The sequence below is a fragment of the Budorcas taxicolor genome, chromosome 9 (assembly GCF_023091745.1).
Source record: "Budorcas taxicolor isolate Tak-1 chromosome 9, Takin1.1, whole genome shotgun sequence".
In the NCBI taxonomy this organism is placed as follows: domain Eukaryota; kingdom Metazoa; phylum Chordata; class Mammalia; order Artiodactyla; family Bovidae; genus Budorcas; species Budorcas taxicolor.
In genome coordinates this window covers 36484070-36506985 of record NC_068918.1, presented here as the reverse complement: position 1 = coordinate 36506985, position 22916 = coordinate 36484070, and the positions used below count along the sequence as shown (strand labels likewise).

At 40.5% G+C, this 22916-nt stretch overlaps 1 protein-coding gene across 1 annotated transcript in view; it reads right to left on the bottom strand.

Annotated features, from left to right (window-relative positions):
• Positions 1–4411, bottom strand: part of BVES (blood vessel epicardial substance) — a 53633-nt gene extending 49222 nt beyond the window's left edge. Inside the window, exon 1 of the mRNA XM_052646084.1 lies at positions 4262–4411. The gene's annotated coding sequence lies outside the window, so the exon portion shown is untranslated. The remainder of the gene's footprint in view (positions 1–4261) is intronic.
• Positions 4412–22916: the final 18505 nt, after the last annotated feature.

Below are 22916 nucleotides of genomic sequence, written 5' to 3'. Positions count from 1 at the left end.
TGGAACTCTGCATTCAGTTGGGTATAACTTGCCCTTTCTCCTTTGCCTTTTGCTCCTCTTCTTTCCTCAGCTGTTTGAAAAGCCTCCTCAGAATACCACTTTGCCATCTTGTATTTCTCTTTCTTCAGGATGGTTTTGGTCCCTGCCTCCTGTACAGTGTTATGAACCTCCATCCATAGCTCTTCAGGCACTCTCTCTACCAGACCTAATCCCCTGAATCTATTTGTCACTTCCACTGTATAATCACAAGGGATTTGATTTAGGTCATATCTGAATGGCCTAGTGGTTTTGCCTACTTTCTTCAACTGAAGCCTGCATTTTGCAGTAGGGAGCCCATGATCCGAGCCACAGTCAGCTCCAGGTCTTGTTTTTGCTGAATATATACAGCATCTCCATCTTTGACTGCAAAGAACATAATCAGTCTGATTTTGGTATTGACCATCTGGTGATGTCCATGTGTAGAGTCCTCCCTTGGGTTGTTGGAAAAGGGTGTTTGCTCTGACTAGCATGTCCTCCTGACAAAACCCTGTTAACTTTTGCCCTGCTTCATTTTGTACTCCAAGGCCAAACTTGCCTGTTATTCCAGATATCTCGACTTCCTACTTTTGCATTCTAATCCCCTATGAGGAAAAGGACATCTTTTTTTGTTGTTAGTTCTAAGCGTTGTAGGTCTTCATAGAACCAGTCAACTTTAGTGGCCCTGCACAGCATGGCTAATAGCTTCATTGAGTTACACAAGCACTTTCACCATGATAAGGCTGTGCTCCATGAAGAAGACATTAACATATACCCACATAATAACTATATTACTACAGTCATTTATATATACAGAGAGAGTTAACATTTACTCCTTTAACCTTCTAATTTAAAAATTTACTTTCTCATAAAAATTCTGGTTAGAAGGATCTCACAAATTGAAAAGTAATAAACTTCCAGGTTTTTATATGTAGGAGGGGTCATGAGTATGCATTTGACTATTTAATATTAGAATCAGCAGCAAATACATTTCAAAGAAAATACACTTTACACATGTTTACATAAACCTTAACACAGAATGGCACTACGTTCAGTCTTCTCTGGTACTTTAAAAATTCTATTATTAATTATACAAATTGGTCCCTGACAAAAACTATGTAGATTTACAGAATAAATGAATTGTTATGTTTCAGGGAAAGAATTCCAAATGGAGACCCAAAATATGTTAAAAATTTCATTTAAAAATATGAATTTCCTTCCAATAAGTTCACACAATAAGCCATATGTTTCCATTTCTTTCTTTTTCATCATACTGAAGTACAGGTTTCAGGTGGCAGAATGAATTGGTATCAGGTTGGCCATTTTTCAAGGATGTTATTAATACATTAATGTGAAAGAACTCCACATCTCTTAAGACGATAGAAAAATATGCATGCCTAAATTTACAAACAGTAAATAAACAAGTCAAAGATCTCATCTCATAGTTCTAAAACAGTTCATACATATAAGAAATAGTTGACTTAGATATTGATTTGCTGAAAAAAGGAAAGAAATCATAAAAATTCAACTACTTTTTAATTGACATATACTTGATGTACAATATTATATGTTACAAGTGTATGATACAGTGATTCACAATTTTTAAAGGCTAGTCTTCATTTATAGTTATAAAATACTGGCTATAGTTCTGTGTTGTTGTACAGCATATACTTGTAGCTTATTTTATATACAATAGCTTGTACCTCTTAATCCTCTACTTTCCAGGGAGAGGGAGGGATGATTTGGGAGAATGGCACTGAAACATGTATAATATCATATAAGAAACGAATCGCCAGTCTAGGTTCGATGCAGGATACAGGATGCTTGGGGCTGGTGCACTGGGATGATCCAGAGGGATGGTACAGGGAGGGAGGCGGGAGGGGGGTTCAGGATTGGGAACACGTGTACACCCGTGCCAGATTCATGTTGATCTATGGCAAAACCAATACAATATTGTAACGTAATTAGCCTCCAATTAAAATAAATAAGTTTAAATTTAAAAAAATAAAATAAATGTTTGAATCAATAAAAATATAAGCTTATTAAGATGGTGGAATCACTATTTTAATAACTCAATTTATACAGTTTGTTTTCAAGAACCAAATCAGAATTAATCTCACAATTTTTTCAAGAGGGAGAATTATATTAAACGTCCTCTGTCACTCATGATGTCAACATCAGCCTATGCATTAGTATCATATAAGCTAAAATTAACTGCCATTTCTACTGCATTTTAGAATGTGTTTTCATTTCCATTGTCCCATTTGTTCCTCAAATTACCCTATGTTCCCTACAAGACAGACTATGTCATATTCATCTAGGTATATCCAAGCCTAGTTTCTGTAGAGAATGCCAGAGGCAGAGGTGAAAGCCATACATAAGGTACACAAAATGACAAACACTTTTAGAAATTACCTTTCAGTCTCCCCAAGCCTAGTAGTAAAGGCAGAAGAGTGCCAAGCCTTCCCGAGGCTGAGTCAGGTTCTGTACTAGAAGCTCCAGGAAAGCCAGCCTAAGTAAGAGAAAGTCACTTCTGCTCTTTGGGTGGGTTTCTTCCTGGGAATTGAGACAACTGGACTAGATGGTCATCGAAACCTTTTCAAGTTTTAATAGCCTGTGGCTCTAACAGAGATTTACACAGTCAGTTAATTAATACACATTCTCTCTCACATCCACATGATTATACCTGTATTGTCGATTAATCCACTGTAATTCAATTTCAGGCTTTTAAAAGTTCTCTAAGTGGAACTAAAAGTATCAATTTACGGTCAAGAAAAATGACAGGAAAACTATGATCTACTAACCCAAGAATCAAGGACACAGTTACATGGATTTCTAAAAGGTGAGTTAATCCTATAACATATTTTGATGTAGCACACCTTATTAAATATATAGTTAATAACTTAATAACTATATAGTTATTAACATATTATATGATTCATTTTACTTGTATATTTATATGTCTACTATTTATCTATAGGTCTACTATTTACCTGTGTATACTTATCTATAAGTCTATTTTGAAATGCCAGTGATCTACTGTCAGCAAATATTGATAGGATCTTGCCGGTTTCAATTTCTTTTGACTACTACCTAATGGATTCACGTGGCTTACACTGAATTATCCTTAAGCAGAGAATGCACGGGTCTAACGGAGAGAGGTTAAACTGGTAAAATGATATGCATTCACATTAATTCTGACTAAATCAAGAGAAATTTTCTTTCTTGTATTAGTTTCCTTGGAGTCTAATTTCTTAAATTTCCTCTTCTAGTAAAGTTCTGTTGATCTGTTGGTTTTCAAATAGGTGTGTGCAGGAATCAGTAGCTAGATGGTGAAACTAAGCTTAATCCTTTGCCAAACTGCAGAAATGTAAAAGGTAACAACAATGAGCAAAAGTTGTGCTCCTAGACTGGCTCAATTCATTCCATAATCCTAACTGAACCTTTGTTTATTTTCGGAATGGTAAAGGGCGTTATGTTACTAAGTCTTTCGCACTTATTCCTGCTTCAAAAGCCAGCAGTTTCTGGGACTTGTCTGGCCGACAATCGGTTTCCCAAAGCCTCCGAAACGAGGGAGAGAGGGCGCGGGTGGATCACCGGTCCCCTATCCATCTGCACTCCCCAAGCGCCCGGCTCACCTCGCTCCTCAAAGAGGAAAGGCCATATCATCTCTTCTTGGTCCGAAGCTCTCGGGCCCAAGGGGTGTGCAGTGAGCGCCCTGACTCACCTCGCATTTCCAGCGGCAGTCCAGGGCGGGCTACACGGTGCGCCCGGCTGCGCGCTGCCTACGCGTGGGACCCGGAGGCCCTACAGGGGGTGAGGAGGAGCGGTACTGGGTTCGCGGGTGAGGAGCCCCGGGAGCGTCGCGGGGAGTAGAGAGGCTGCGCTCTCCCAGGGCTTACGGGCAGCAGACCGCGGGAACGGGCACGCGATGGGGCCAGGGCACCCGAGGACGCTGGCATTGCCAGACTCGAGTGGTAGGTTTGCGACCGTGCTGTCCAGACCCCGGGTGAAGGGCGGCTTCCAAGGACAGGGTACCCCACGAGGGCGCGGCCAGAGAGGAGAGGGCGGGGTTCCCAGTGGTCCGGGGCACGGAGATCCCGCAGCCACCGCCCGTGAGGACAAAGTTGCTCCCAGCGGAGCAGGGATCTAACTTTCACTTCCCGATTTAGCCTAGAGAGCGCGAGCCTGCAAATAACCGGGTGCCTTGGGGGAGCCCGAGGCAGCTGTTCCTCTCGCTCCTTACCTGGCTCGTCCCTGGCGCGGAGCCCGGCCGGCGCTGGCCAAAGTTTGGGGCAGCAGCGGCGGCTGAGGGGGACACAGACTTGGCCACCCGACGGGCGCGCGACGCGAAAACCTCAGCCGATCCCGGGTTGAGATGCTGCTCCTCCGGTGCCGGGTTCAGGCGCCGGCAGCGGCTTTGACTAAAATAGGCATCGCAGCAGCTGCGGCTGGGGTTGGGGCCGCACCGCGCACGCGCCCAGCGTCCCTGCGCCCCCCGGCGGGCGGAGTCCCCGGCCTCGGCCAGGATTCCCTTCTCGGCTCTTGCAACTCCGCTGCCGCGTCGGCACAAGTGTGGTCCATTTGAAACACCCGCTTTTTCTTTTCTGGTTTCCTCCCTCCTTCTGGGTTCTGCCCTTGTTTGGGCACGAGTGAGGGGCGGGCAACATCTTGGGGCCAGCGGCGTAGGTTGTTCATCCTCAAGGGGGATAACTCGAAGCGGTCGGGTCCCAGGAGGGAGAAAAATCAGAAGAAATGAAAACTAGAATCATTTCCCGACAAAGTCGCATAACTCCTTTCTGGGATAGTCGCTCGCATCTGAGCACAAGGCGGAAGGACCGGGAGAGCGCACAACTCGAGTCTGAGCCTGGCGGCGGAGCTGGCGGTTTGGTCCCCACCGTCGCGGACGCGGGATGGCCCCCTCGAGGGAGCCGGCCCTGCTGCTGCTTGGGGGGCCACGCGGGAGACTTCGACACCACCCACTGTTTTGTTTCCATCGAAAGAAGGTACTGATCTGAAATTTACATTTCCGTGGCAACGCCAGGCCTCCACTGTAGGCGAAGCTCCACCCGAATTTGCCACCTGAATTTGGCAGATTCGGGACCCCTAATTTGAAAAGCCAGGTAATGAAAGTATGCCCCAGTCAGTCTTTACTGTTTATAGAGGACAACTGTTTGGGGTAAGAAATGCTAGGCAAATTAATGAAAAATAGGTACAGGGGAGGAGTTGGAGGACAAAAGGGGAATATTAGCTGGGCATTCACAGTTTCCACCTCAAGTGTTCCATTGACTGACAGAGTTTGTGCTGATTATTAAAGTGTGAGGTCTTTCATGTGTGCCAAACATGCTCCAAAGACCATGGGTACATTTTAAAGTGAGTACTTGGGAGTGGACCTTTGCCAGCTGTCTCTAGTGGAGAAGCAGTGCCGCCATCTTCTTCAAGAACATGGGTCAGAGTGCCGCAAAGACCAGGTTTGAATCCTGCCTCTACCACCAGCCAGCTGTGTGGCCTTGGGGAAGTTACTTAGCTTTTCTGTGCCTCAGTTTCCTCTTTTATACCTTGGGGATGGTGATGATGATTGCACCTGTCTCAGGACTGTTTGGAAGACCAACTGATTTAATATGCATAAAAGGCTTAGTATGTAGTGCAGAGCAAGTTCTATGTGTGTGGCTACATATTCTACTTATAGACCTCCTTGTCTAATATGTTTGAAATTTGCTGTATCTATCCAAAATTTTTTTTCAGGGCTACTTCTTCAGAGTCTGCTTCTTTTTAGATACTCTGCTAGCGATTTTGGTAGCTACTGCTACATGCAGTTTAAGATGTAGGTTTAATCGTAAATGCACACAAAATTTTTGCATGGATAATCATTGGAGAATGGCTTATAGTAATGAACACTGGAAATAACCTAAATTCTAATCATAGGGGACTAAGTAAATTTTAGGTCATCCAAACAATTACCTATAATTGTTCTATGCAGCTATTAAAAATAATTCATAGAAAGATATTAGAGACATAATAATATCTGCAAATTATACAGAACAGGGGTCAGTAAACTTTGGCCCAGATACCCAGCCAACTACCCATCTAAAATAGTTTTTATGTTTTTTAATGGTTGACATCATCAAAAGAAGATTTCATGATGTGAAAATTATATGAAATTCAAGCACAGTCTTCATAAAGTTTAATTGGATCCCAGTCAGCTCATTAATTTATGACTGCTTTTGGGCTATATTGAAGAGTTGTGATAGAAACTATACGATCTTGCAGAACCTAAAGTTTTTACTATCTGGTTCTTTGCTGAAAAAGTTTACTTCCCCTTGATATAGAGTGTACTTTGTGCCAGGCACTTTTATAAGTGGATGTAAGTAGCTATGTTAAGCCACTGAATCCTCATGATAGACTCTATGAAGAAGTAGTTACTATTATTATCTCCATTTTGTGGATGGGAAACTGGGGTAACAGAGAGGTCAAGTAGGCTGCTCAGGGTCACACAGCTAATGAGAAGTGGGCCATGATGTGAACCAGGCAGTCTAATTCTGGAGTTTATGCTCCTGTCCACTACCTATGCAGTTCCTGCCAACTTCTGTCACTGCCTACACTGCCTCCCATAAAAAGATGTTAAATAGAAAAAGGCAAGTTACAAGAGTGTGAAGAACATTACAAATCACCCAGGATGTTAAAGTACTTACATTTCTTACCTCAGGGTACTGAGGTTGTAGATGATTTTTCTTTTTTTCCTCCTCTTCTCCCTCCCTCTCTCTCTTTCCTTTCCTTTTCATCTTCATTCATCTTCCAACCTCTCCTGCCCCTCCTCCTGCTGCTGCTTCTGTTAAATTTTCTATGATTATTATATGTTAAAATTTAAACGCATACTTACTAAAATAGAGCCCAGGTTCTGGCTTTTGCATACTGGAATGGCAGACTCCAGAGGTGGAGTCAGCTGTTACAGGACATCCTCACTCCTTACCTAAAAAGATAAGATGTCTCTGAGGCAATCATGTCAAGATTGCATATTTTTATGAAAAGAGTACTACATTTGATATCATCAAACTTGAGTCTTGACCTTGGATAGAGCCTGTTTTCTTGGAGTCTGTGTTCCACAGAACAGTTAGACTGAATTTAACCCATCTCCCTCACTATACCCTGTCTAAGGATTCAAAGCATAATTTTATTTTTAAATTTCTTTTTCTTGATATATGAATACCAGCTCTATAAAATTAGAAATAGAATTCTAGACATCAAAACTCAGGTTTGGGAGTGCCCTAGTCTCCCTGGTCTCCTTCTGCTGGTCATGGAAAGATCAGATTGAAAGATTCTGAGCACTGTGTGAAAACAAATATGACGCAGAACGGTAGCTTGCACAGAAATGTAGCATGAAAGGATATGAGGCATAAGTAGCAAAATGTAGGGAAACCTGTCTTCTGCAAAAGCTCTGGCTAGTACAGGTTGGATCGATATAAATAATTATTTCTACCTTTATTTCTCTATGGGCATCATAATCTGCTTTTATCATTTGAACAAAACCTTGATGAAGTTTAAAAGTTCAGATAGAATAAGTTTCATGAAAATAAATCAAGACCTGAGGAAGTCACTGGTTTTAGAATTATGTGGCATTACCTTCCTTACCTCTATCTGCCCTTGGTTACATTGGTGTAGACGTTCTTCCAAATGTTACTCCTAACTGCATGAGGGTCGTAGCTTCTGGTATGGTCTCATGGTAGACAGTTCTGGTCAGCAATTAAACAGTAATTTGGTTAAAGTCTGTCTTTTTTAGTAAAGTAATTTAATTGTTTTTATTTTATTGAAGTATAGTTGACTTACAATGTGTTAATTTCTGGTGCACAGCAAAGTGATTCAGTTTTATACACACACACACACACACACATTCTTTTTCATATTTTTTCTATTATGGTTTATTACAGGTTGCTGAATATAGCTCCCTAGGTTATACTGAGCGACTTCACTTTCACTTTTCACTTTCATGCATTGGAGAAGGAAATGGCAACCCACTCCAGTGTTCTTGCCTGGAGAATCCCAGGGACGGGGGAGCCTGGTAGACTGCCGTCTATGGGGTCGCACAGAGTCAGACACGACTGAAGTGACTTAGCAGGTTATACAGTAAGGCCTTTTGGTTTATCCATTCTATATGTAATAGTTTGCATCTGCTAATCCCAAATTCCCAATCCATTCCTCCTGCTCCTCCCCTGCAGCCACTGTCTACAAATCTGTTTCTGTTTGGTACGTAAGTTTATTTGTGCCATATTGTAGATTACACGTATAAGTGATACAGTATAGTATTTGTCTTTCTCTTTCTGACTTCATTTAGTATGATAATCTCTAGGTCCATCCATGTTGCTGCGAATGGCATAATTTCACTCCTTTTATGGCCTAGCAGTATTCCATTGTGTGATCTATGGCACATCTTCTTTATGTATTCATCTGTCAGTGGACATTTAGGTTTTTTCTGGGTTTTAGCTGTTGTAAATAGTGCTGCTGTGAACATAGGGATGCATGGACCTCTTTGAATTACTTTTATCCAGATATATGCCCAGGTGTGGGATTTCTGGATCATATGGCAACTCTATTTTTAGCTTCTTGCTGCTGCTGCTGCTAAGTCGCTTCAGTCATGTCAGACTCTGTGCGACCGCATAGACAGCAGCCCACCAGGCTCCCCATCTCTGGGATTCTCCAGACAAGAACACTAGAGTGGATTGCCATTTCCTTCTCCAATGCATGAAAGTGAAAAGTGAAAGTGAAGACACTCAGTCATGTCTGACTCTTAGCGACCCCATGGACTGCAGCCCACCAGGCTCCTCCGTCCATGGGATTTTCCAGGCAAGAGTACTGGAGTGGGTTGCTACTGCCTTCTCCTAAGCTTCTTGAGAAACCTCTATACTGCTTTTTCTGTAATGGCTGCACCAATTTACATTCCCGCCAGCAGTGTAGGATGGTTCCCTTTTGATTAGATTCTTTCTGTACTTAAGCTCATTAAATATTACATTAACTCTTTCATTGACCAGTTTGAAAACCAACCTCACTGTTTTTTAAATTTATTTTCCTTTTTAAAAAAATAATAGACTTGGTTTTGTTAGAGCAGTTTTAGGTTCACAGACGATTAAGCTGATAGTGCAGAAAGCTCTTATATACCCCTTTCTCCTTTGCTCAGTTTCCCCTGCTGTTAACATCTTGCATTGCTGTTGTTCAGTCCCTCAGTCCTGACTCTTTGTGACCTCATGGACTGCAGCATGCCAGGCTTCCCTGTCCTGCTCTATCTCCCAGAGTTTGTTCAAACTCATGTCCATTGAATTGGTGATGCCATCCTACCATCTCATCCTCTGTTGTCCCCTTCTCCAGCATGCTGTTTTTCCCAGCATCAGAGTCTTTTCCATTGAGTAGGCTCTTCTCATGAGTTGGCCAAAGTATTGGAGCTTCAGCTTCAGCGATAGTCCTTCCTGTGAATATTCAGGGCTGATTTCCTTTATGATTGACTGGTTGGATCTCCTTGCAGTTCAAGGGACTCTCAAGAGTCTTCTCCACACCACAACTCAAAAGCATCAATTCTTCAGCACTCAGCCTTCTTTATGGCCCAACTCTCATATCTATACAGGACTGACTACATGGACCAGTGTCAGCCAAGTCATGTCTCTGCTTTTAATTATGCTGTCTAGGTTTGTCATAGCCTTTCTTCCAAGGACCAAGCGTCTTTTAATTTCATGGCTGCAGTCACCATCTGGAATGATTTTGGAGCCCAAGAAAGTAAAGTCTGTCACTGTTTCCATTGTTTCCCCATCTGTGTGCCATGAAGTGATGGGACCATATGCCATGGCCTTAGTTTTTTTAATGTTGAGTTTTAAGCCAGCTTTTTCACTCTCCTCTTTCACCTTCATCAAGAAGCTCTTTAGTTCCTCTTTGCTTTCTCTGATTAGGGTCATCTGCATATCTGAGGTTACTGATATTTCTCCCGGCAGTCTTGATTCCAGCTTGTGCTTCATCCAACCCGGCATTTCTCATGATGTGCTTGCTCGACATATAAGTTAAATAAGCAGGGTGACAGTATACAGCCTTGATGAACTCCTTTCCCAATTTGAACCAGTCTGTTGTTCCATGTTCGGTTCTAACTATTGCTTCTTGACCTACGTACAGGTTTCTCAGGAGGTAGGCAAGGTGGTCTGGTATTCCAATCTCTTTCAGAATTTTCCACAGTTTGTTGTGATCCACACAGTCAAAGGCTTTAGCATAATCAGTGAAGCAGAATTAGATGTTTTTCTGGAACTCTCTTGCTTTTTCTATGATCCAACGGATCTTGGCAATTTGATCTCTGGTTCCTCTGCCTTTTCTAAATCCAACTTGTACATCCAGAAGTTCTTGGTTCATGTACTGTTGAAGCCTAGCTTGGAGGATTTTGAGCATGACCTTGCTTAGCATGTGAAATGAGTACAGTTGTACAGTAATTTGAACATTCTTTGGCATTACCCTTCTTTTGGATTGGAATGAAAACTGACCTTTTCCAGTCCTCTGACCAGTAAACCAGATCTAAGTTTTCCAAATTTGTTGGCATATTAAGTGCAGTACTTTAACAGCATCATCTTTTAGGATTTGAAATAACTCAGCTGGAATTCCATCACCTCCACTAGCTTTGTTGGTAGTGATGCTTCCTAAGGCCCACTTGACTTCACACTGCAGGATGTCTGCCTCTAGGTGAGTGATCACACCATCATGGTTATCTGGGTCATTAAGATCTTTTTTGTACAGTTCTTCTGTATATTCTTGCCACCTCTTCTTCATCTCTTCTACTTCTGTGCTTTATTGTGCCTACCTTTGCAAGAAATGTTCCCTTAATATCTCTAATTTTCTTGAAGAGATCTCTAGTCCTTCCCATTCTATTGTTTTCCTCTATTTCTTTGCATTGGTCACTGAGGAAGACTTTCTTATCTCTCCTTGCTATCTTTGGATCTCTGCATTCAAATTGGTATATCTTTCCTTTTCTACTTTGCCTTTTGCTTCTCTTCTTTTTTCAGCAATTTGTAAGGCCTCCTCAGACAACCGTTTTGCCTTTTTGCATATCTTTTTCTTGGGATGGTTTTGTTCAATGCCTCCTGTACAATGTTATGAACCTCCTTCCATAGTTCTCTGTCTATCAGATCTAATTCCTTGAATCTTATTTGTCACTTTCACTGTATAACTGTAAGGGATTTGATTTAGGTCATACCTGAATGGCCTAGTGGTTTTCTCTACTTTCCTCAATTTAAGTCTGAATTTTGCAATAATGATTTTGGATTTTAGCCAGGTGTGTTTTCTGCTTTTCACATTGACTCACTTGGTTAATTTTTTTCAGGTTATACACTGAACAAATGTTTTATATCTTGGCTAGATAAAAAACAGGAAATAACAAAGCAAAAGGGTATAATCTTTCATATCACTGTTGCAACCCAAAGGCCCACAGTCTAAAACAGTGGCTAAATATTTCTAATACTCCATTCTGGGAGGAGCTCCCTAAAAAGTTGAATTATACTTTGTTCATTGAACAATGAGCTTTTACCCGAAGGGTTCAACCCTTAAAAGAAACAAAACCTAACTGAAACTCAAAAAAGTGACCCAGTACTTTAACAGAACAGTGAATTATAAGAGTATGGTATTTGGAATTAGCAGCTGGATTTGAATCATGGTTTTACATTTAGAAAACTGAGTAAATTCAGATCATTTATTAAAATTTTCTGAGCCTAAATTGCTTGTTTCTAAAACTTCAAACGTAATTCTTAGTTGACAGAATTATTTGGAAATTCTAATCTTTAGAATTAAAGTTTTTAAAAATGCCTCAGACTTCCCTGGGGGTCCAGTGTTTAAGACTCTGCACTTCTCACACCAGAGGCTTGGGTTCCATCCCTGGCTGGGGAACTAAGATCCACATGCCTGTCATGCGGCGTGGCTGAAAATACCAGAGAAAATGAGTGTGGCATCCATCTTTTGGTAGCTTAATTGTACACCTTTTTACCCCACTTACAGTGCCCTGCACATGGCACACAGTCAATAAGAATGATTAGAATTCCCATCAAAATTTCCTGATGAAATGGTTGAACTATTCTGTGAACATATGAAATGCAGATATAGTTTCATCTTCAGTGTCATTGGCCTGCCTTAATAACTGAAACATAGCATATACAAGACCTAGAGCTTTCAAACAAAATCTGTAGATTGCAAGACTTTGACTCATGCTAAAATATCTGGTGGTTTGGGATTTCCTCAGAGTAGCCAGCAATAAGATATTGGCTTCAGAAGCAAAGTCATAAAATATGTACTAGAACAGATTCTAGTAACTAGGCACTTAGCAAACTAAGTTACAGTAATTCACTGTGTGGGCATTGACAGAAATGTGCACACAGCGACTCTAGGCAGAAACTAGAACCCTTGATACTCCCTCTGTCTGTTTTTCCTTACATAACTTTCCTTCTAAAACAGCAGAGTTGCATTTGTGAATTATTTCTTTTAAATATTAAAATAACAAAGGCCATAGATGAAGCATTTAATAGGATCTCCTAATCTCTCAGAAAGTTACTTCCAAAAGAAGAATTTATTATAAGTAACTAAGCATAAAAGAATAGTGATTTTTTTTTTAAGTGTGAAAAGAGAATCAGAGAAATATCAAAATCACAGTCAAATCCCAAAGAAGCCTCAAGGCCTGGCCTGTGTTGGATCCTTAGAACAGAAATGGATCCCTCCCAGACAGGTCTCCCACAAGCGCAGTTTCAAAAATCTGGCAACAGCCACTGCCAAGACCTCTCTTGTGTTTTGTTCTTTCCCTTTTGGGAATTTCTAGAAAATGACAGACCCTTTGAAGCCTGTCTATGAATCCCATGGTAAGTACCTTTACTTCTAGAGAAGAGAAATGCTACAACCCTGAGGATGATACTTCTAAAAAAACCTGTTTTTAGTGTATAAGTAACTTTTTATATGAATAATTAATTTGGTGATTAGAAAGGAAAAGTTGTTAATGATAGAAAACCAGCTTATAGCAATTCTTAATGTGTACTTTGAATGTATAGATAAGATTTTGATTGAAAGTAAAGCCAGGGAATGACTTTTGATCTGTATCTAGTGAAAGCTAAGCTTTCAGTCATAGAATTTCTACTGAGCACTATCATTCTGTTATGTAATTAATCCTCAAAAAAGCCTGGTTTTGAAGGCCTGATAACAGCCAGCCCAGTAATTGACATTGGCTAGAAACAAAAACCCAAAGCAACATATTATAAAGATGGAATAATAAAATAAAGTTGAGAATAATGATGCTGTCATCTGGCGTTAATTGATGTGCAAAAGCACTCAGAGTTCCCAAGAGAAAAGAATTATTTAAATGCAAATTTTTATTATTATGACTACTTAAATTGTTGTAATAAATTCATGAAAATAAGACGCCTCACTAGCTGATGCATATATAAAACCTAATAAAATATTTATGAGCCACATACCAGCAGCTTTATCATTTGGCATAAAAAATGATATAATATTTTTTTAGTCCAAGAACAAGCATATTTGGTAAAATTTAGGACCGCAGAAAATGATGACAGTGATGTTTGGCTTGAAAACTACAGAAAACCTCACACACTTACATAGGAAAAAAAAGGTCATGATTTGAAAAGATAGATTTTGCAGGCAATGAGTCTCTTTAGAGTAGGGGAGGAGTGGAACTCCTTGGTTAGCACATTTCCCAACAGAACATCATTTTGGTTTATATGCCATATACAAAACTATTCTTATGCAGTTTTACTGCATTCTACAACTTAGGGATTTCTTAATCATTTTTATATCAACTATACCACTTTAAATTATCTGAAGAGAAGTGGAATGAATATAAGCTCAGAAAATGGCACCTGGGGGCAACAGAACATTCTAACATGAGTCAGGAAATCTTGTAGATGATATCATATGACTGTTTAATGAATAAATAACATTTCTAATACCTACATAATTGATGTTGAGTAGGAAAATATCTAGTAGAAAATGTTAGTATTAATGACCATTATAAGATGCCATATGATGAAGTCATTGAAATACCTTGGCATTTAGCACTGAAATTATTAATGGCTTAACATGTTAGCATGTGTTACCATGTGTTTTAAAGTGATGTTACAGAAGTGGGTTCCCCAGAACAGTTGGTACCTCTATTGTGGCTTTTATTACTTGCTTCATTTTATATGTTTATGTACAAGCCTTGCTTTTCCTTCCATTTTGTAAGTTTCTGGTGGGTAAAGGTGTGTCTAATTTATCTTTCATGTCTCCATGGTACCTATGTTAGCTGATAGAATAGTTTCATTTGCTTTCAAGTATTATCTTCCAATAGAAGAACTACTGAATATTTTTAAAATGGTATTTTACAACCTAAATTGCTATGAATGGTGGATATAGCAAAATAAATAATCATGCTATCTTTCTAATGAAATATTAATAAATAAAATAACACTTAATATTCTACTAGATTGAAAATGACTTTATTCGAACTATGATGACCTCCCCACTATAATAGTGATCCTTCTCTTCCTGCCCACCCTCACTCTCCCCAGCACTACCTTCCTCCCCCCCGCCCACTTACCATCTAGTTGATTTATGCTGGAACAGGAACATATATGCATATATAAAACATAATAAAATATTTATTTTATTAGGTGGAAAAGTTAGGTTTGGAAGGTGAGAAAAAGTGAGGTTAACCCTGAGATGCTCATTCCGTTAGAAACATTAAATGGTCTGAATGGTGGCAAATGCCTGTGGTCAGGAAGTAGCAGTAGTGGGGGAGCGCAGAGAACTCAATGTCAAAGGCAACTGGAGGACACTGGGGGCCCCCATCCCAGAGGCCAAGTTGCCAAGCAGCATTGCCATCAATCCAAGGAGGACTCATAGGACACGAAGAGAATGAAGCAGCCCTCCTGCTGTGCCCTGATATCTTATAAATTTGCCCCTGCACCTCCTGGAGCAAGAAGAGAAACTCAGAAAGACTAATGAGTTCATTTTAAATGGTTGTTTAAGATGGGAAGACGTTACTTTTTAAGTGGTTGTTGTTGTTCAGTTGTCCAGTTGTGTGTGACTCTTTCCAACCCCATGGACTATAGCATGCCAAGCCTCCCTGTCCCTCACCATCCACCAGAATTTGCCCAAGTTCTTGAGCTTCAGCATCAGTTCTTCCAGTGAATATTCAGGGTTGATCTCCCTTAAGATTGACTGGTTTGATCTCCTTGCAGTCCAGGGGTTTTAAGTGGTTCAGTTCAGTTCAGTCACTCAGTCGTGTCCAACTCTTTGCGACCCCATGAATCGCAGCACGCCAGGCCTCCCTGTCCATCACCAACTCCCGGAGTTCACTCAGATTCACATCCATCGAGTCAGTGATGCCATCCAGACATCTCATCCTCTGTCATCCCCTTCTCATCCTACCCCCAATCCCTCCCAGCATCAGAGTCTTTTCCAATGAGTCAACTCTTCGCATGAGGTGGCCAAAGTACTGGAGCTTCAGCTTTAGCATCATTCCTTCCAAAGAAATCCCAGGGCTGATCTCCTTCAGAATGGACTGGTTGGATCTCCTTGCAGTCCAAGGGACTCTCAAGAGTCTTTAAGTAGTAGGGTCAAGTATATTTTGCCATTACTGGGAAGAGGAGGTGAGAGAAGGATGAAATCAATTGACAAGTTAAAGGAAAGGTGTTTTCCACATGTCTGATCAATGTCTCTTCAGTTTACACTTGCTATATATTTTATTAATTTTTTTCAAAAAAAAAATAATAATGAGCACTTGCTATATACTAAGCACTAGACCAGGGTAACTTTTCACAGAAAAATATAATTATAGTAAGAGTATGGAGATTGGCTTTAGTTGAGGTCACAGTTACACGTTTTTTAAAAAAATAAAGTACAGAGACTGGTTATATTATTTATTATTTTAAATGGAATTCCTTATAGGGAACAGTGTTGCCTGCTACCAGCACAGAAGTGTCTAAGCTAAATCTGCATGCAGTTTTTCAGTCCAAAGAAAGATCTTGGAACCTGAAAACCAATAACTACATCCTGAACAAGTGCTATTCAACTCTCCTCAACGATATTGGGAAGAAAAATGTGACTTTGAAAGTCATTTAGAGGAATACCAGTTCTGTCTCATACAGAGAAAATGACATACAGAGAAAATGACATACAGAAAAAATGACGTTATTGCAAATCTTACATTTTGTTTCATGACAAAATCATTGATAGCATTGCATCAAGTCAAATTAAAAGGGGGATTCACTGTCAAAATTCAGATACAGATTCAAGAACAGATGCAATTACTTTCCTTGTACTCAGCAAATATTTACAAAGCAGCTGCCATATGCCAGGCACTGGTTCCCAAATGGTAAGCAAGATGTAGACTAGTAGGGGAGTATAAAAACAGAATTCCTTTTCTCAGAAAAATAGACATTATGCTTGTGTATCAGCTAAACTTTTATCTCAGATGAACTGAGTTATTTCCCACTTCAGATATATTCCGTGATCTTCAGAAACCCCAACTTACTTCACATCAAATAATATCCTCTCTGACTTGGGGACCTTGCTAGCTACCATTTGAAAAAACTTCAGTTTACAGAGTTTCATTGTACATGAGATTTTGTCCCATCTTAGGAAAGAGAGAGAAATAGCACCGCAAGGAACACTGAATTAGTTTACCTGGAATATAAGTAGGGGAGATGGCCTGAGATAAGAAACCCTTCTCAGTAAAATTTCATGAAATGAAACTGGACGGATTCAGAGTTTAAAGAATTTATTTAAACAGCATCAAAGAAGCTTGGCCATGTTTTCTTATTATATAAAGTTATAGCCATTTTAACAGAGTTACGTTTAATTGCACTTTTTTTGCTCGCAGACCACATTTGAGCTCAAGGTAGTCGCTGATGATTTAGAAGAAGGTTCACGTTTGGATGATGTTCCCCATACTGTCACTAAATAATTCAGCAGGTGTGTAACTGGCATTTTGGCTTTGAGTTTTCTTTCAGTTCCAATTGGGGGCGTTTTACTTCTCTCAGGTCACTTAGTAGCACTGTGGCCAGTGTAGCATGGAAAACACAAGGACACTGATTTGGAGGAACTGGCTTGAGTTGAGTGTCACCATTCCCTGTGATTCAGCCTCTCTAATCTTTTTTTAGCCTGCTTTTAAAACTCTTCTCCATTATGGTTTATTATAGGATATTGAATATAGTTCCCTGTGCTGTACAGTAGGACCTTGTTGTTCATTTACTTAATATATAATAATTTGTATCTGCTAATCTTAGGCTCCCAGTTTATCCCTCCCCCACCCCCCTTCCCCTTTGGTAACTATAAGGTTGTTTTCTATGTTTGTGAGTCTGTTTCTGTTTCAAAAGATAAGTTCATTGGTATCATATTTTAGATTCTACATATAAGTAATATCAGATAGTAACTGTCTGTCTTTCTAACTTACTCCACTTAGTATGATAATCTCTAAATCCATCATGTTGCTACAGATTGCATTAATCATTCTTTATGAGTAATATTCCATTGTATATATGTATATTCCACATTTTCTTTATCCACCTGTTGATGGACATTTAGGTAGCTTCCATGAATTGGCTATCGTGAATAGTGCTGCTGTGAGCATCGGGTTGCATGTATTTTTTCAAATTGGAGTTTTCTCCAGATGTGTGCCCAGGAGTGGCATTGCAGGGTCATATGGTAGCGCTGTTTTCAGTTTTTTAAGGAACCTCCATACTGTTCTCCATAGTGGCTATACCGATTTACATACCCACCAACAGTGGAGGAGGGCTCCCTTTTCTTCACATTCTCTCTAGCATTTATTATTTGTAGATTTTTTGATGACGGTGATTCTGATGAGTGTGAGGTGACACCTCATTGTAATTTTGATTTGCATTTCTCTAACAATTAAGAATGCTGAGTATCTTTGTATGTGGTTATTGGCCATCTGTATGTCTTCTTTGGAAAAATGTCTATTTCTGCCCATCTTTCTGGATTGGGTTGTTTTTTTTTTTTGTTACTCAGTTGTGTGAGCTGTTTGTATATTTTGGAAATTAAACCCTTGCTCGTCACATCATTTGAAAATATTCTCTAAGTTCTCTCTTCATTTTGTTTCTGGTTTCCTTTGCTGTGCAATAACTTATGAGTTTGATTGCAACCTCTCTAATCTTTATCATAAAGTGGAATTCTTCAAAGGAACAAGCAAATGAGACCTTGTGTACATGCATGTGTTGTGAACTATAAAGCATTAAATAGAGGTAAGATATTATTTGTAATTAAATAATTTGGGAGATAAATTTATAAGAGAGGTAATCTCAAGTTCGATGACCTAAAATATCTGGTGTTAAGTCAAGTGAAGGTAAAAGTTCTACTATAAAATTATGTAGAAATAAATATTTTTGGAATCCTATAAATAAAATTATGTTTATTAAGATCACCAAGGCTTGAATTGAAAGGGAGTACAGGGAAAAATTATAGTTCAGAACACAAATTATCTGTTCTGAGGGGCAAAAAAAGTTCCCTGTCAATCTTTAATAGCTAACAGGTTTTAAAGCTAGTCAAATTTAGCATAATAATAAAACTTCATTATGTTGAAACCATGCTGATATCATATGCAAATGTACAATCCAGCATTAAAATGATGGAAATACTCATAGTGCAGTGACCAAGTGCTGAAGTAACTACTATTTCATTCTTGCTACATCTTTTCATTCCTGTAAGACTTTTGAACTTGAAACATAGTTATATCAAATTAAACCTGTATTTTACTATAATAGGTCCATACGATGTTGATATTTGCATTTTATTGATCTTTATATTAACTTTTGATAGATTGAAGAAAAATCATGGAATTAGGTCCATTGACTTCTCAAAATTGTGTAAAATTTCACAAAAACAATGTCTTTCACTAAAAATAATATTAACTTGGGAACACCATTTCTGAAGATTTATTTCTTTGATTACCACAGGCAACATAATGGAACGTGGAACCTAGTTTGAAAGTGCGAGCCAATGGCACACGTATTTAGCCTCTGGTCAAACCAGGGGACTCAAGTACATAGTGTTGTATGTATATGGCTCTTATATTTAATACAGTGTCCAAGCAGTCTGTTTTTTTATGGCTCTTGCCAGCTTAGTTGAGGAATTTCACTTTGTAACTACTTTGTCAAATCAATTCTGTCCTTCTGGTTCTATGCAGTGTAACAGTACGACATCTGAAGCTTACTCAGATGAGCAGAGAGCAAACAAATTTCCTTCTGTTCCTCTGTTGAAGGAAAGAGAAAATTCTTCCACCTCTGAATGCTGAGTGCATCATACTATTCTTTATGGTAGATACATGTCAGCACTGTGAGTTCCTGAGGGTACAGAGCCAGGGAAAATCCCACTGGCCCCTTTTCATATTTGCACAAAGGTCAGATCAGGTTAGAAAGTCTAGCTCTGCCTCACATCCTGCCCCGAGAGGTTGGGAAGCTTCCAAACACCGAAGTGACATAAGCTGTGTAACTGGGGCCTGCAGCCTCTAGGAACTGGCCTTGGTGACTGGGGTGAGAGTGTTTATGAGTGCATTTTAAGCCAGAGACCCACCTTTTCCCCTTCAGGCTACTTCTCAGTTCTTCCTGACCACGAAATTTAGCACAGAAAAATCACAAAGTGATCACCCCATTTCCTTCAAGTCAGAGGGACCATTCTTGGCCTGTGCCAGCTTCATGGGCCTGCGTCCTATACAGTCACAGACAGCCCCAGGCTATGAAAGTGCCACACTTGGTATAAATGCTCTACTGTCTTAATCTTGAAATTCTTTATTCTTTGTGAACAAGGTGCTCCATTTATTTTTGCATATACATATGTTGTATACAAAGCCACAAAGCATTTTTGTTTTTTGGAGTTTTTTAAATTGTGAATTTTTAAAATTAATTTATTTAATTGGAGGATAATTACTTTACAATATTGTGATGGTTTCTGCCATATATCAACATGAATCGACCAAAGATATACATGTGTTCCGCCCCCCATCCTGAACCGCCCCCTACCTCCCTCCTCACCCTATCCCTCTGGGTTGTCCCAGAGCACCGATTCTGAGTGCCTTGCACAAAGCATTTTTAACACAAGAAAGCAGCTGGTTCTTTATCTTACTGCTCTGTTACCGACAATAAATGAATCAAAGGAATTTAGGGCTGGAAACAATTAGGCTGGGATTAAATCGAGGCTAGTTTTTAATAGAGATTAAATTTAAATGCACGGTGATATTGCACTTCCAGGGTACACTTCCAGTATATCACTGCTTTCTTCTTTCCATCTGGGCTGAATATTTAGAGATGGTAAAGTGCTGTTTGCTAGGCACTTCAAAGCAAACATACAGAGTGGATCCATGGAGGTCACTATAGGGTTTTTTATTTTTTTAAGTGAGAAAAGCTGGGTGCAACCAAGGTATTGAATAATAGCCGATCTGTTAATACCGAGGGATGGTGCCAGGCTTACGCAAATGTGAAGATGGAGAGGTTTGACAGCGGCTCTTAGGTTCATCCTGTTATGTTTGTACTCCTTCTTCCTCATCTAAAATTGATTTCATTTCTGGAAAACTTGACTAGAAATTCTTTTCCTCCCTCTGCCACATGATTTGAGCCAGAAGTCTATATCCCATCTCTGCCTGGCTTTGTTCTCAGTTGACATTCATGGTTAGAAAGCTATCTGATAATTAACCCCTGTTGTACCATTAGCTGGTAGTAACTTAAGGTGTGACTGCTCCTTGGGGTACTCTGTATGTTAATATTTAATACCACACAGTCTTATAGGCACAAAGAAATGAATTTCTCCCAGAGCCATTGTGAAGCCCGCTGACAAGCCAGTGGGTGCTTCCTGAAGGCCTTCAGTGGCACCAGGCAGACAGGTGCCATTGTGTCTGCTCGGAAGCACTGCCTGTGTGTAGCTGGGAGACAGTGGAACCGCCCGACTATCCGTTGACTTCACGCCCAGCTCAGTAGCTCATCCAGACTCGTTCAGACAGTATCATATTGTCCCATTTACAGATGCACATACGGAGGAAGTAATGTACTTTACACAACCCCACTACTTCTTCCCCCTCCTCCGCATGACTGCTTCCTTGCTCACTGAGAACACAGAAGTAATTGTGAGAGAACGTTCATATGCTCCCATCACATCTCTCGTTTGTGAGCAACAACACTCCTGTATACTCTGCCTTCTCACCTTAACTCATGATTGTGCTTAATTGACTTTGACTCATCTGCTCAAGGTCGTCACTCCAGCAGTTCACCCTTCTCTTCTGGATCATTCCCATCCTCATACCAATATGCCCTTATTTTTCTTTCTTCTTTTAAATTTGTGTATTTATTTCGGTCGTGCTCTGTCTTGGTTGCTGTGTGGGCTTTGTGTGGTTGCTGGGAGCACAGGCTACTCTTGAGTTACGCAGCGCGGACTTCTCATTACAGTGCCTTCTCTTGTTGTGGAGCAGAGGCTCTAGGGTGCTTGGGCTCAGTACTTGTGGCACACAGGCTTAGTCACTCCAAGGTGTATGGAATCTTCCTGGACCCGGAATTGAACCCGTGTCCCCTGCATTGGCAGGTGCGTTCCTATCGACTGTACCATCAGGAAAGTCCCGTTGTTTTTCTCAGTTAAAAATATACACAATAAAAACATCCTCTTTTCTTGACCCCACTTCCAGCTCAGGCTACCGTCCATTTCTATTTCCCTTTACATCAAAACTTGGTAAACATTATTATACTTGCTCTTCCAATTTCGTGCGTCTCATTTTCTCTCAGCCTACGTCAGTCAAGCTTTTGTCCCCGGTTTACTCCACTGAACCTGCTCCTGTCAGCTTCACCAGTGGCCTCCATGCTGCTCAACCCAGGTGTTTATTCTCAGACTTCCTGTTACCTGACTGTCGCCACCTTTGAGGCAGTTCGCCACTCCCTTCTCCTTGAAACACTCTTCTTCTCTTGACATCCAGGACTGCGCGCTCATGGTTTTCTGCCCTCGTCACCAGCTGCTGCTTCTTGAATCCTTTGCCAGCTCTTCCCCTGCTACCCCATCCTCTTAACAGTCGAGAGTCCCAAGAAAAAGTCCCCATCTCATCTAGTCCCATGGTTTTAAATATCATCTACATGTGAAAAAACAAACAAACAAACAACTAATCCCTGGTAGCTCCGATGGTAAAAATCTGCCTGCAGTGCAAGAGACTGGTTCAATCCCTGGGTCTGGAAGATCCCCTGGAGAAGGAAATGGCAACCCACCCCCGTATTCTTGCCTAGAGAATTCCATGGACAGACAATAAGGTCACAAAGAGCCAGACACGACTGAGTGATTAACACACACATGTGAAATACTCCCAGATCTTTATCTCCAGCCCAGACCTTTCTCGAACACTAGACTCCTCCAGCTATCTCTTCTACTTCAGTCTAATAAGCATCTCCCACTGAACCCTGATCTCCCCTTCCAAGACCAGTCCTGTCTCCTCCAGCCTATTCTCAGCAGACTGACCAAGGTGATTCTATTAAAATGTAGGGCAGATCACATCACTCTTCTATTTAAAGCTCTCTGGTGGCTTCTGGTCATTCTCAGAATAAAAGTCAAAGTTCTTACCATGAGTTAATTAGGCCCCACGATTGACCTCTGTGCCCTCTCCCTTGCAGTCCTTCTGCTCTAGCCACGCTAGCCTCCTAGCTCCTCCTGCTCTTGCCTAAAGACCTCACGTGCCCTCCTTCGGCCCAGACTGCTGTTTCCTCAGATAGCCGCATGCATCATTTGTTTGCCTCCTTCAGGTCTTTGCTCAAACATCACCTTTCTCTCTCGGGCCTTCCTTGACTACTGTTAAAATTGCAGTGCCCTGTCCTAGCCACCTTCTCTGGTTTATCTTTCTCTACAGTACTATTTCTTTCTGTCTCTAGGTG